This window comes from Haliotis asinina, chromosome 14 (genome assembly GCF_037392515.1).
Source record: "Haliotis asinina isolate JCU_RB_2024 chromosome 14, JCU_Hal_asi_v2, whole genome shotgun sequence".
In the NCBI taxonomy this organism is placed as follows: domain Eukaryota; kingdom Metazoa; phylum Mollusca; class Gastropoda; order Lepetellida; family Haliotidae; genus Haliotis; species Haliotis asinina.
In genome coordinates, this window is record NC_090293.1 from 34,505,131 (window position 1) to 34,518,750 (window position 13,620).

The following is a 13,620-nucleotide window of genomic DNA, read 5'->3' on the forward strand; positions in this document are numbered from 1 at the left end:
GTTGTATACTGAAAGCCATTAAAACACAATTGGTATTTGTTGTCCTGGAACTTACAAAACATCTATTGGATATTTTTTTCCTGCGATACAGAGGATGTAGGGATGAAAGGCTGATATTCTTGCCCATTTCGAGTTTGAGTCGCAGAGCATTCCTCTTTTATGAACTTCTATGCTCAAAACTGAACCTTTGACATTTCTCGTAAACACATCCACATTCATGAAATTCGAACCCGCACCCTCAGAGTCAGGCACCTAATCGCCAGCACACTAAGTCAGCCGCCTAACCCGCTCAGCCACCGAGACTTCCACAAAAGTGAAAGTCGGACAACTGGTAGTCTAGACTGCGTCTTTGTGTACCCCTCTGATAAGTGTGAATTGGCACGGCTCCCACGGTCGAAAGCTATGATTACACGATGCCATTTAGGAAGTGGTCAAATGCAACATATGTCATATTTGGGATTTCACTTCCTCAGTAATGTACAAATTCTAGTACTTTTTTGGTTGAGTCCCATCCGTGATTCAACTACCAGTTGTCCGACTTTCATTTTTGTGGAAGTCGCTGTGGCTGAGCGGGTTAGCCGGCTGACTTTGTGTGCTGGCGATTAGGTGCCTGACTCAGAGGGTGCGGGTTTGAATCCAGGATGTGACTAAACCAAAAAGGTACTAGAATTTGTACTTTACTGAGGAAGTGAAATCCCAAATATGACATATGTTGCATTTGGCCACTTCCTAAATGGCATCGTGTAATCAGAACGTAAAATTGCGTTTTTGATGGCTTTCAGTATTAATGTAATGTTGCAGTCACGTACACTATATTCTTGTATTCCTGTGCATATGAAGAAGTCCCCATTGTTGATTCAACATGCTGTCGGGAAATGGAACATGTCTTAACGTGATTACAAATAAAGAACAGAACATACCAAATTTTGCTACTTGGTTCTTAACAAGATCGAGTTAGATCAATTTTCATCTTTGAAAGTTTGGGTGAAAAACCTCAAGTGATTCAGATTCAGTTCTCAAACCTTGGCGAAACCCACGAACACTGGGGTGTTGCTGATAAACCTATAAATATAATCTAACCGGGATTCGAATTCTAGATCACAAGTTTATGGAGAACCCACTGGAATGAACTCGGCTCAGCGAACGAAAGCCTAGCCAGCTTGTAAGCCCAGCCAGTAAGTCAGCGGCAGAATAAAAGAAAATATACGCTAATTGATCTTGGCATTAATGAAGATATATCAAGTTCATATTTCAGAATTATCTTACATTATGAGTGTTGATGTCTCAAAAAAAAAGAAATTATCTTATGATGATGTTCATAACAGGATAAAAATACATATTTTGTAAATATTGTATGGACGTATCACACATCTAAAACAGACATGGACATAAAACTAGAAGTGAAGTTCGGAAACATATCTGAGTTATGATCCCTTTTTTCCGTAATGCGGATTTACATGACTAAAACATATTGCAATGAAAAAGCCGTCAAAACAGTTTTTGCGTAAAACTGATTGATTTTGTGGGATTTTTAAGTCAACGTTTAAGTTTAAAACATACTGTTGACATTTGTTTGAGAGATCGTTGAGTTGAAAGCCTTGAAAAGAGGAACGTCCTATAAACAGAAACACTGCTGCTGATGATCTAATATTGTCTAATAGCTCGTATTATTTGCCATCATGATGTGTAACTGTATTCACTGCAGCTTGTGATGAATAGGATGAGGAGGGTGCTGTTGGTTGTCCCCTCCTCTCCCTCTTCATCCCCCTTCTTTCATACCTGCTATAAGGGCAGAAGACCATCGATGTAGATTTACAAAGAAAAATGAGTCCTTAGTCTCCACATGTCTTAATTTCTATTCCACGTTCGTCCGCGCTGGGATTAGAAGCGGGACGTTTGTCACGAGAGCTCCTGATTGGTTGACAAAGAATTGGATCGAGGCTTGTTGGTGTTGCATTGAGTCGATGATCGTCGTTAAACTGCACTTGGGAGAACAGCTCCTGATGTCTGTTAATTAGCCGACTGTGACAAGTCAGCGACACACTGATTATAGCGAGGGAGGACTGGACAACCCCCTGTCACTCTGGGCCACCACAAGAACCCCTCTCCCTGCCACGCTTAAGTACTTTCTATCACACAATCTGCTACATATGACGGAATGGGCTTACCCACAAAAGTCATCAATCTTCCACGTCGCTCGACCCAGGCAGAACGTGAAGGTTGAGGGCTGTTTTTATCATCGGTCATTAAATCTACTCTTTGATAAAGATAATTGCATTCGCTAATTGGGCCTAGAAGTAAGTCAGGGGATTTGGGATTGATAGTCAAGATGACCGCTGCGGAATGGTCAGTGAAGATATAAAGAGCCATGTTCAGCAAAACAACTTTTCCAGTTGCTCTTATCAAAATGCTCAAGGATTCGAAGCACAGATTTAATGGTAACTTAGATAAGATGAACTCTTCTGGGATGTGATAATGTTCAGCATTATGTTACTTTAAATGACTTCCTGAATGCCACTGATATATACGACTCAGACAAACAACGCGATGCAGGTTTGTATCATGTGAAATGTTCTCCTTCTTTATATAAGGTTACCACTCATGCAATATAACCATCTTCTGTATATGTGAAGAACGCGAAATGTACTTCCGGGTTTATTTGAAGCGAAACTGACGAAGACTTGAAAGAAATAACCACTGAAAATCGATGAATGAACGAAAGTAACTACATCACCTGTCGCAATGTCCAAAATAAAATCCTACTTTCCTAGTAACGTAAAATATCGCTGATTAATAGATTTCCCGACATGTATGTTCATGTCCATCACATACATATTAAACGACTTGACAAAGTCACAGCACAGTGGACACGGATGACGTGAATGCACCGTAATTTGCTCACGAGGCAGATATGAATGGAGAGGGTCGTCAAAGTGTAAAAGTAAGGGGTCCGTCATGATGACATGACGCAGTTATATTTTTTTTTCAACAAATGTTCACATGTATGTGGACAATATTTAGAGTCTTGTAACCTAAATACTGTGGAGGAGTGGCATGAAAAATAGTTACATGTACTTGAAGTGCGCTGAAAATGCCACATAAAATGAGAAGGTATGGGATTCAGAAAAAAAAACAAAAAACAACAAACAAAAAACAAAAAACATTCCCATAACGGAAGAGACACTCACTCACTCTCCATACAAGGCCGGTATTCAGTCAGAACTGTTATGGACCTCATGTATGGGATTAACCATAAGTCGTGAATTATGGTTGATTTGTCTCCTAATTTAGTTTTGTATATATAATTGTTAAATGTTGATTTATATGTGTGGGGGGGGAGGGGTTGGGGTGTTGGTGTTGTTTGTTTGTTTGTTTGTTTTAGCCCGCACTCAACAATATTCCACCTAGCAGCCGTCTGTAGATAATCGAATCCGAACCAGAACGTCCAGTGATCAACAGCATGAACATTTATGTAAGCAGATGGGATACGATGACATGTGTCAACCAAATCAGCGAGCCTGACCATCCGATCCCATTCGTTGCCTCTTACGACAAGCATGGGTGCCCCTGTCCCAACACTAACCGTTATGCAATTGTTAAATTGGTGCTACATTCGACCAAAAACACACTCTCACATAGTGTTCACTACCAGATAGTGTAACGTCAGTTGAATTATCCAAATGTGCTATGTAAAACATGGATAAATTGTATTTTTGAGCGCCCAGTAGTACGAAAACATATATGTATATCTAGCTAGTATTTTCGTTCCTAGGCACTTGAGTTCCTTCTACACCTCCTCTTAAGCCTCCGAGGTGAAACCCTTCGTTTGTATTTGTCCAAGAACCTGTGGCAGTAATTTTCCAAACCAAGGCTTCGTAGGGCATCTCTCTAGCAGTTCGACTTATCACGTGATACACGTTTTGCGATTGTCGCGTCACATGCGGTGTCAGAAACAAGAACGTAACACGTGTACGTCATCGAACGTTAATTGAGTTTTCCAAAGCGTCATACTGATCATTTATAGATACTAGTTTATATTTGGCGAGGAGATGAGCTATGGAATATCGACATGGAAATCAGGGACGTAACACGTGTACAAAGACGTCAATATGACGCAAAGCCTAAACAACGCGTCAGTGCGTTATTACGCCAGTAACAGCATCTGTTGAAGTGGGCTCCTCGCTGTTTTCGGCCCAGTGCCATAAATATATTTTCTGCATGATTCCACACTTGGGTACAATGTGAGACGATCATTTCTGAATCCCTCTCTGTCATAGTGGTGGAATATCGTTAAAACACGTTCAGTCATTTCGGCTGGATAAATGCTCATTTTCTGTGTTCTCTTCTGCGTTCTGTCTGTGGGAATAACACCTACCCTTTAATGCATTAAAAAACTAACGACCACAGAATTAGAATATATTGTTTCAAAAAGAAAGGATTTAAAGTAGAGAGTCCCACGGACAGGTCCATATGCAAGCACATTTGTTTGGCTCAAAAAGTTTAGTTTCCCAAATACATTCAGATGTGCTTTACAATTACAGATTCAAAAATAAGTCATGTCATTTTCTAAATTTGAAAATAACCACAATATGTATAAGACTTCGTATTAAATATTATTGATACATTAATGGTTAATCATGTCGTTAATTTCTCCTATGCTCAGTTTGCCTTCATGTCGGACAATTTTATAAAACATATGCATAATTACTATTCATACACATGTGACCGAAAGCGATGATCGAAATGAACCAATGTAGTGTTTAAATTTAAAAGACGTATGGAATTTTGACTTGACCGAATAAACTAAAATTTGTTTTCGGGAAGCTGTCATGAAAAATAATTTAAAGGATGTGCATGAAACACGCCAGCTTTTCTATATTAGGTTGAGAGTTCGGTTACCACGGTGTCACGTGTCACGAGTCTGAACGTGAGTTATTTCCCCAATCTCGTTCAGCGCGTGAGAATCAAATTATGCAACTGTCAGATATTCTCGCAGTATGGGCCGAAAACGATGTAATTCAATTGATAACATTAGCCGTGGTAGCATCAGGCCATAATGTTATCACATAGATGGAATGTAAATATGGCAATTTTTATTGGTTTAGCATGAAAACATCAAGTAGATGATTGTAACGGTTCTGTCGGCTTTCTCTTTGATGTCTTCCACGTTACCGCTGAAGAACTGCGTTCAAAGGTTCCGCTAACAGACATATAGCTTCTCTAGTCCCGCATAACAATTGGAGCTTATTGAATTGCATTATGTGAAGTAGAGTGTGGAAATAATATTGCGATAAGTGTAGTCGAGTATAGCTGTCATTTAGCTTTGAAGTAACAGTCTTACCGTTCTGATGGGGATAATGGTAAATTGATGATCACGAAATAAGCATATAGACATAAACATGTGTGCCCGGAGAGAGCACCATATTCAAGGATACTCCTTGATGACACGAGACTACACGTAGTATTCACTTGGTCCATTCATATCAGCATTATCCTGCACGAAAAATGCAAACAAAACATGCGGACGTGGTGAGGAAAACAATGACTTTCAGCATCATGTCATTGGATAATATTTTCCGCAGTTTTTTTTCTCATACATCCCAGGTTTCGTATATGCATTGCATGCAAACATACTGACTATTTATCTGTTTACTGATGTACGTGATATCGCCGTGAACATGTTTTGTTCTCATCACAAATTACTCAGTAACCCCACGCATGCTTCAGTTTGGGCGTCCGATTTAAGTTGTTGCTTTTTGTAATATTGTATCAACGTCCACTAAAGTAAGATCAAGTAAAGTAAGATGAACTCTTTAATGACAGTATTCGCATGTTTGCCGTTTGGTCTAAGAACGACTAGTTATTATATCATTGTTTCAGTGTCAGGTTACACTTGCAAAGTACATGTATTTCATGATTATACGTCTGAATGCTCTTCTTTATCAACCTACATGAATAACTTACTGCTGACCTGGTTTATGGATATCTACATTGACTCTTGTGTATTTCCAATATTAATATTGTAATAATATTGTAATAATATTGTGAACACTCAAGGAATGTCTGAGTATTAAAATATTACAATGATTTCATTTGACTGATTTCAAGGAACTTCCACGGTTGTTCCTGACCAACTTATAGACAACTTGACCTTACCGCAGGTCGCGAGGTTTTGATTGTCATTCTCACTAAGTACGCCATCACCTGGTGTCAATATTGATATGATGTCTGACTCTGCTAAGGTTACACAGACAACCCAGGTATCGTTTCTGCTTCATTCTGCTTCAGGTACCATGCTGTCTTTGGTTCAACATGGCCTGTTCGCTGTCTCATTGTGAGACTCATGATCGGTATTCACAGCGGAGCAAATAGTGCTAAATATAAATGCAGTTTTGATGCAGTATTGATGAAAAGCACAAAGGTAGGATCTTCACTCGTCAGCAATTTCGAAAAGTAATACTGTGTACAAACGCATTGTTTAACGAAATGAGTACAGAGGTTTCCTTTTCCTATAAAGCATGTGAACGTTATCGATAACCTTAAAGATGCATACATCCATCACATATTGGGAGAGTGCACATACTGCAAAATATGGCTGATGGTGTGGTATCTGATTCAGAATGGGAAAACCATTCATTTATTACTTCCAAGGGAATTCGATTCCACAGTGTTGCATTTCATCAATCGTTCACATCCAGTGACTTTATTATAATAAATAATAATAGATGTTCAATCACATTTTGCTTCTACAATTTACACGAACATTGGTTTAATTGGTTTTATATTTCTAATAACGTCCCATAGAAGAAACTATAGCTACAAATATATTGTTGGCTGATGATTATTATTGACTCCCAGCCTTCGTTTTAGCCCTGTGTAAAATATGCCTTATATGTGATTGTGGTATTGGGAGTCAAAGCCAGGCCTTGAAAATTGAGTTACGACACTGATCTGAGAGAAATTACTTATAACATGGTTTATGAAAGCTAATTAATAAACTGGTTCTTTACCTCCAGTTGATATATGCCAGACAGAATTGAACTTTACTCTTCTAAAGATTGTGCGCACACTACGTCTAGGTCAGCGGAATAGCCTGTATATGTTTTATGTTTCTTAATTGCACACTTATTACCACACTGACACATAGAGACACACTAGAGCTAACACTAACAACACACACACACACTCAAGCAAACACACACACAAACGAACAGACAGAAACAATCAAACACACAACACACACAGAGACACACCTCACGTTGACAAATATGCATATACACATAACCATATCACAGCTTTTGGTGTCTACTTACATTTTTCCACATTTTGTGTATTTCCCTCTACAGCTGATTGTTAATACTTCCAATGGATTGTACATAAGTCCTGAACACTACATGGTTTCATAAAGAAGTTTATTTGCAAGCTGGAGAAAACTAGTGAAACGAGAGTGACTATTTACGAACTGAGTTCAGTGTTGTCAATATTGCACGAAGATCAAAAAGACGATCTTGAACTCACTACTTATATTCACTATATGAATATATATGAAATATTGTGAAGTCTGGGCGCACATTGATATCCCCCAGGGAACACTCTTACCAGAACCACACAAATGGGACCCCTTTCATAACAAAAGGTGTCTGTACATCTGACTGAAATACTATTACCAGGATGATTGGTGTTAACCGTAAATATCTCTCTCACGAGGGCCCCTGTGCATTCATGCCAAAGAGACACGTGTAACACTGAATATCCAATACAAAGAGTCCATATTTGGGTCCAAGTTGTTTGCACATACGAGTGAAATTCTAGAACCAGTGTCAGTGGTATTCACAATAAATACCTCTCTGACACTTCATACCACTCATATTTCTTGTTTATCGAAATTAAATGAGACATAACTCAGTTAATTCGAATCAGCTTTGAAAGCGACTTAAATAATGTTAAAATACCTCATCATCGATGTTGACAACGGGAGCTTTGACCTCAGTCTGACCTCTTGCAAATGTTTCGACCTCATAAGCCGTTATTATGAAGGAATAGAGCTCTTCATCTTGCTTGTTACTCAATGTGCATGATCGTGTAAACTCGGGAGCTTAAAGCACGGGGCGTAAAGCCACGTATTACCTAACAGAATCGATGCCTGACGTTGACACTTCCCTAACACCCGACGGGGATACTCGACTGAACGTAGCAGATGGTCTTGGAAGTAATTATCTCCTGTCTTACTTTCCACATGAAGACTAAAATGTCAATGCCTTTGACCTAAATGAATAAAAGGTTGCAAACCCAGGGATATTTTCGACAAGCTGATCATGCAAGAGTCTGACCTAATTTTTTCAAAAAAAGTGAGCCATGAAACTGTTCAGCATAAAAGGTAACGCCTTGGTCTTGATTTCCAAATGAAGGCAACCTTTCAACAGTTTTCGTCTAATTGAATGAAACTTGAACTTCGTGACGTGTTTTTAAATACATGATTAACCCTAACCCAGTTTTGTATAGTACAAAACAGCCATTAACCGAGATGGACGTAAATGTTCGGCTGTTCTAAAGCTTTCCATCAGACATTCAAAGTGCCAGTCATGATCTTTAATTCTCACAAATAATAACAAAGAAGTTCTTGCGTGTTTAAATATAGAAAAGACAGGATAAGTAGCACGTGTCAGAGGAACTGACAGGAGATTTAAAACCTGGAGCCGGAAAGTCGCCGTCTTGTTAAACAGTGGGTTGTTATTATTGCGCTACAGGGATCAAAACATGGCGAGATGTCGCTCGGTTGATTACAGAAACAACCTGATAGAGCAAGCAATAGCAATATCTGAGATAATGCAACTGCTAAAAAGAGAACCAATTTCCCTTCTGATAAATATGATTGATCGCCCCTTTACAACTACAGGAATATCTTATCTGATACTTTAACATCTGGAGAGAGTTAACATTAGTGAAGACCATTTACTACTAGGTGTCCCTTGTGTTCCTTTCATCCTGCCAGGGTTGTTTGTTCGGGTTAATTATGGTGAAGGCCATTCACAAGAAGATGTCCCGTTGTGTTCCTGTTATCCCGCCAGGGTTGTTGTTAGGGTTAATTATGGTGAAGACCATTCACAAGAAGTTGTCCTGTTGTGTTCCTATAATCCTGCCAGGGTTGTTCGTTTGGGTTAATTATGGTGAAGACATTCGCAAGAAGTTGTCCCTTGTGTTCCTATTATTCTGCCAGGGTTGTTGGTTATGGTTAAGTAAGGTGAAGACCATTCATCGTATAAATAATGGCGTGATAAGTGCCCCCAAGCTTGAGGGTGCAACAGAAAATTACCAATCGTATTCGTTTTTACAATACTCATTAAAGACATGTCATTAAACATCCGTTTTGAGATTTCTTGGTGTAACTGATGAGTCTCCACATTCATTTCTTTTTATAACTCCTTGGTGCTTCCATCATTAACCAACTGCTCTCACATATTACGTTATATGTTAAATCTAAGCTGTACCATTGACATATCAAAGAAGTGAGCATCATTCAAATGATGTACAAGTGCTAATCTCATTCTAAACAATCGTGTTTCCTGTTAATTCAGTATATTCTTCATGTGGTGCAAATAAGGATTTTTTTCCATTTTCACGTATAATCGTGCATCATTCATTTGAGCGTCAGCCAAAGGCGTGTTTGATATGTTAGTAGAAAACATTGAGATGTATAGAGTTGAGATGAACCATCCAGTGAGGTGATGTCGCTCCTATTGATTATAAACTTGAATCTGTCAATCACAAGAAATGAGTTGTTTCTGCGATGTCAAAACTTGTAATATGTCAGGCTATCTCACCGGAAATATTAATGTGCTCATTCGAGTGGGTGATGTTTTTCATTTTCAGGCAGTTTTGGAACAGTGTCATTTAAATAAGTGTAAGACGTGAAAGCACTAGCGAATGTTCGGGGAGAGCTACAGCGAGTGTTAAGCAACCCACATAATCTCTCTCGCGAAGCTCATCAACACAGATCGTAGAAATCGTAGGAAAAACGGTCGCTCAGTTCGTTTTGATCCATAAAAAATAGTAATTATCGGCCATATTTTCCGATAGCAGCATTGGTTTTCAGGAGTGGATATTGGCAGCAAAGGACCCACAGGAATGTCAGGTTGAGTGATAGGAGCATGAGCTTACTGATAGCTGGATGGTCAATCACGTCTTGTGCTAAGCCTTTAGTTTGGCACACAACTCCTTCAGCCTAGTGTTCTTCCTAACACAGTTTGGTAATATTACGCCTGTGTTCCCACACATACCTGATATGTTTCCAAACTAAAGTTCAATTTACTTTGAATTGATTTCTTTAGACAATGTACAACCTCGACCTCAATCGATACCATCCTGGTAGGCTGTTATTTGGCTTGTGTGTCCTGCTAGCTCATGGAAGCTCATTACTTTAGTTCTCTGTACGTAAAATGTTTGGTGAAAATGAAATCTGTGAGTATTCAGTGTAAAATTATTCCGTTAACACAATGAAATTCACTTTTAATACTTTGCTTACATCTTAACTGAAATGAACTGCTTCGTAGAGCAATGTAATAGGGTTGCTTTAAGAGACTGACGCCTGTATGGTGGAATCGTTTTAACCGAGTGGTCCCGAATCCATGTATTGGTTAGCACAACCTATGATCTCGCGAGGAGCGAGAAGTATTTATAGCGTTTCTGTTCGGTATTCATACGAAAATGCCCCTTATTTCTATGACGTCTTGACAAATACAGATTGTAATGAGGATGTCTCGCGTTCTTCGATGCTTCTCGTGGTTGTTATCTTTGACACACAAATTGCTGTTCTCAGACAATAATAAACTACTCAATATGCATACTAACGTTACCGATTGGCTAAAATGCGCCAAAGATCGCCAATATGCATATATGTAACATTAACGAAGTTAATGACTTCAGTGGATGTCCTAATGTGTTTGTATATGACTGCTATCAGCATATTGTTCATCATAGTTAGTGCCGGTAAATGTGAGGGTGTACTTCAGAGATAGACATGTAATGCCAACCCGTATACAAAGTACTACTCACTTCCATTTGGTAATGTGTGATGCTTAGCTGTTGGCTGATCCAATTTGTTAAAACCGTTTGAGTTATACTTCAGAACCCATCAAGAATTGATTCACGCATGAATGCAAAAACATGAAACTGATATTCGTTGTCCTGAACATCTTTACTTGTTAGGTTTAGCATCAGTCTACTTATGGCTTATGCCACCTTCTTCTGTGTCGTCTACAGTTTACAAGTCAAAGATGCTAACCGTCTTGTAAACACCGTACACGTAAAACAAATAATAAAACCGATGAAATTGTTTCCACGTTGATAACGAATCGTAAGATTGTATGATTCCGGCTATATCATAATTATGTTTTCCTGAGTCAATAAATTGTAGGTAAACCAGTTTTGAGCGATCGTGTAAGCGGGTTCTGCATCTGTGGTGTCACTGTCAAAAACACATGCAATGGAAAAGTCTACCATCTGAGAGCTTTAAGTTCGCTATTGGAAGGTGTTATCCATGTAAAAAAATCTTTAGAGCAATATAGTCTCTCCGAAAAGAAAAAAAAAACATCCTCAATTTACCTCAAAGCTGTGAATTGTCTTAAAGCCTTCGATGCAGTTTGTGTGGCGGATGATTTTTCTTTTACCTACTTTCTATTGTTCTGCTGATGTTTTTGTTGTAATAAATTAATTTCTATCTCATTTGTTTCTTTTGTGTGTGTGTGTGTGTGTGTGTGTGTGTGTGTGTGTGTGTGTGTGTGTGTGTGTGTTAGTGGGCCTCGGTGGCATGGGGCTTAGTCATTGTCCAACTAAATGCATGACTGTGAAGCTCGAGCAAATACTAGTATGGTCAGTCCGAACAGATCTCAGTGCCTTCAGATGACATTTGTTCCTATTTTAGAGAAGCTGCTTTAAACCAGTAACCAGTATATAGGGGTCTGCGGTTTTAACAAGCGTCCACAACGTAACCTCATAACGTAAACACATCGTTCCTTCGAATTTTAATCTCTCGAAGGAATTTCGCGTTTCCAATGCTGTGTACGGTCTATTTGTGCTCATGTCTGACACGATCAGGAGTATTAACGTTCGCTCGACACACCAAAAGTACGAGTGCCTTAGCTATTGCCTAAAAGCGGCGTAAATCCATCCTCAATCACCAAAACGATAAAACAGTGAATTTCTTAAACATTCAAAACATATCCTTGGCGTGTTTTGAGCAGCAGCACAATTAGACAAGCAACTAAAAAAGATTTCTTTAGAGTAAAACGTATCAATGACACGATTACAAAAAAAACAGTCATCTTGGAACATGTGTAATCAGTGATATATTGATAATAGCAGTGTAGATATATTTTGGTTAGTAGGATTATCTACTCATGGTTAACATCTCATTAACATTTTCTTATCGACATGTATAAGTCGGAGGCCTATAAAAATCCACTCTAGTCTAGACAGGTCTATCAATTTAGGAGAAGGCCCACGCCAGCACATAAGATGGCGCGTGGTTATCAAGGCCACAGAGTCTGACGACATTGATAATTCAGTTATACCAGGTTTCTAGGAAATTGTTTAACCTAGGATATAACGAAGTCAGCCTTTATAGTGTATATTGGTGCCCACGCCTGCAAATACAGGTCCCTATTATAGTTTTATCCCACTCGGTGCCCCTGAAAGATCTGAATCTTATCAACAATGTCAAGTACAAACCAAGTACAACTGTCAGTCCAGTGATTAACATCAGGAGTAACGGTTTCTTCAGTTGGTATACATGTCTTGTACCAGGCCCATTTGGTCACGTCTTAAAACCATGTAGGTCTGTTTGGGATCATTCTCAAATCCCTACGTAGACAGCTTCCATTACAGATCCAACAATTGTCAGCTCTAAGCAAACGGTAAACCTTCTTGATTAACCTACATAAGTGACGTTTCCATCGCATCGTGGACACTGTGACATACTGAAACTAATTATTTTATATAGGCGTCGTTAACCTCGCCTTTTTCATTAACTATGACATCTTCCGGTAGATGACCCATACGCCCATTCCGCAGCAACGTGGCTCATTGTAATCAAGTTGGAAATAGGATGTCCTTGAGAAGCTTTGGCTTCAGTGTGCGCCTGGTACCTTGAGAATTAGAACTGCCTAGTAATTAGCTAAATGTGGTTCTAACAAGACGTGTTTCTGACGAGGCGAGTCTAGTACTGAGACGAGTATAACGATTCTTGGCGTAATGTTTAGTGCGAGTTCTACCGTCAACTCGAATGCGAGACTGCCATTACCTTGTCCTTCAGCCAAACATGGCAGACGGCCGCTGGAAATTCTGGCTAATTTTGATCTACACGTCAATACGAAACTACTTTAACACTAAGTTAACAATATTCATTTCCAGGACTGACGTCCACTTCATTACTGCAATATTTCCAGTTAACTATACCCTCTTCTCTGTCATTCGTCTCCCGTGGTTGTCTTGACTATATGCTATACCAGCTAGACGGGAGAGTTGGCTGTGTCTGAGCCAGGTCTCTGCACTAGTTCACGGCAATAGTTTAGGCATAAATGCCAGGTTGTGTGCAGAAGAAATACAAAGAACAGATTGTGACCA

At 39.2% G+C, this 13,620-nt stretch overlaps 1 protein-coding gene across 1 annotated transcript in view; it reads left to right on the plus strand.

Annotated features, from left to right (window-relative positions):
- LOC137261882 (gamma-aminobutyric acid type B receptor subunit 2-like) overlaps positions 1-13,620 on the plus strand; it is a 156,393-nt gene that overhangs the window by 26,774 nt on the left and 115,999 nt on the right. Inside the window, exon 2 of the mRNA XM_067799689.1 lies at positions 6,289-6,421. The gene's annotated coding sequence lies outside the window, so the exon portion shown is untranslated. The remainder of the gene's footprint in view (positions 1-6,288; positions 6,422-13,620) is intronic.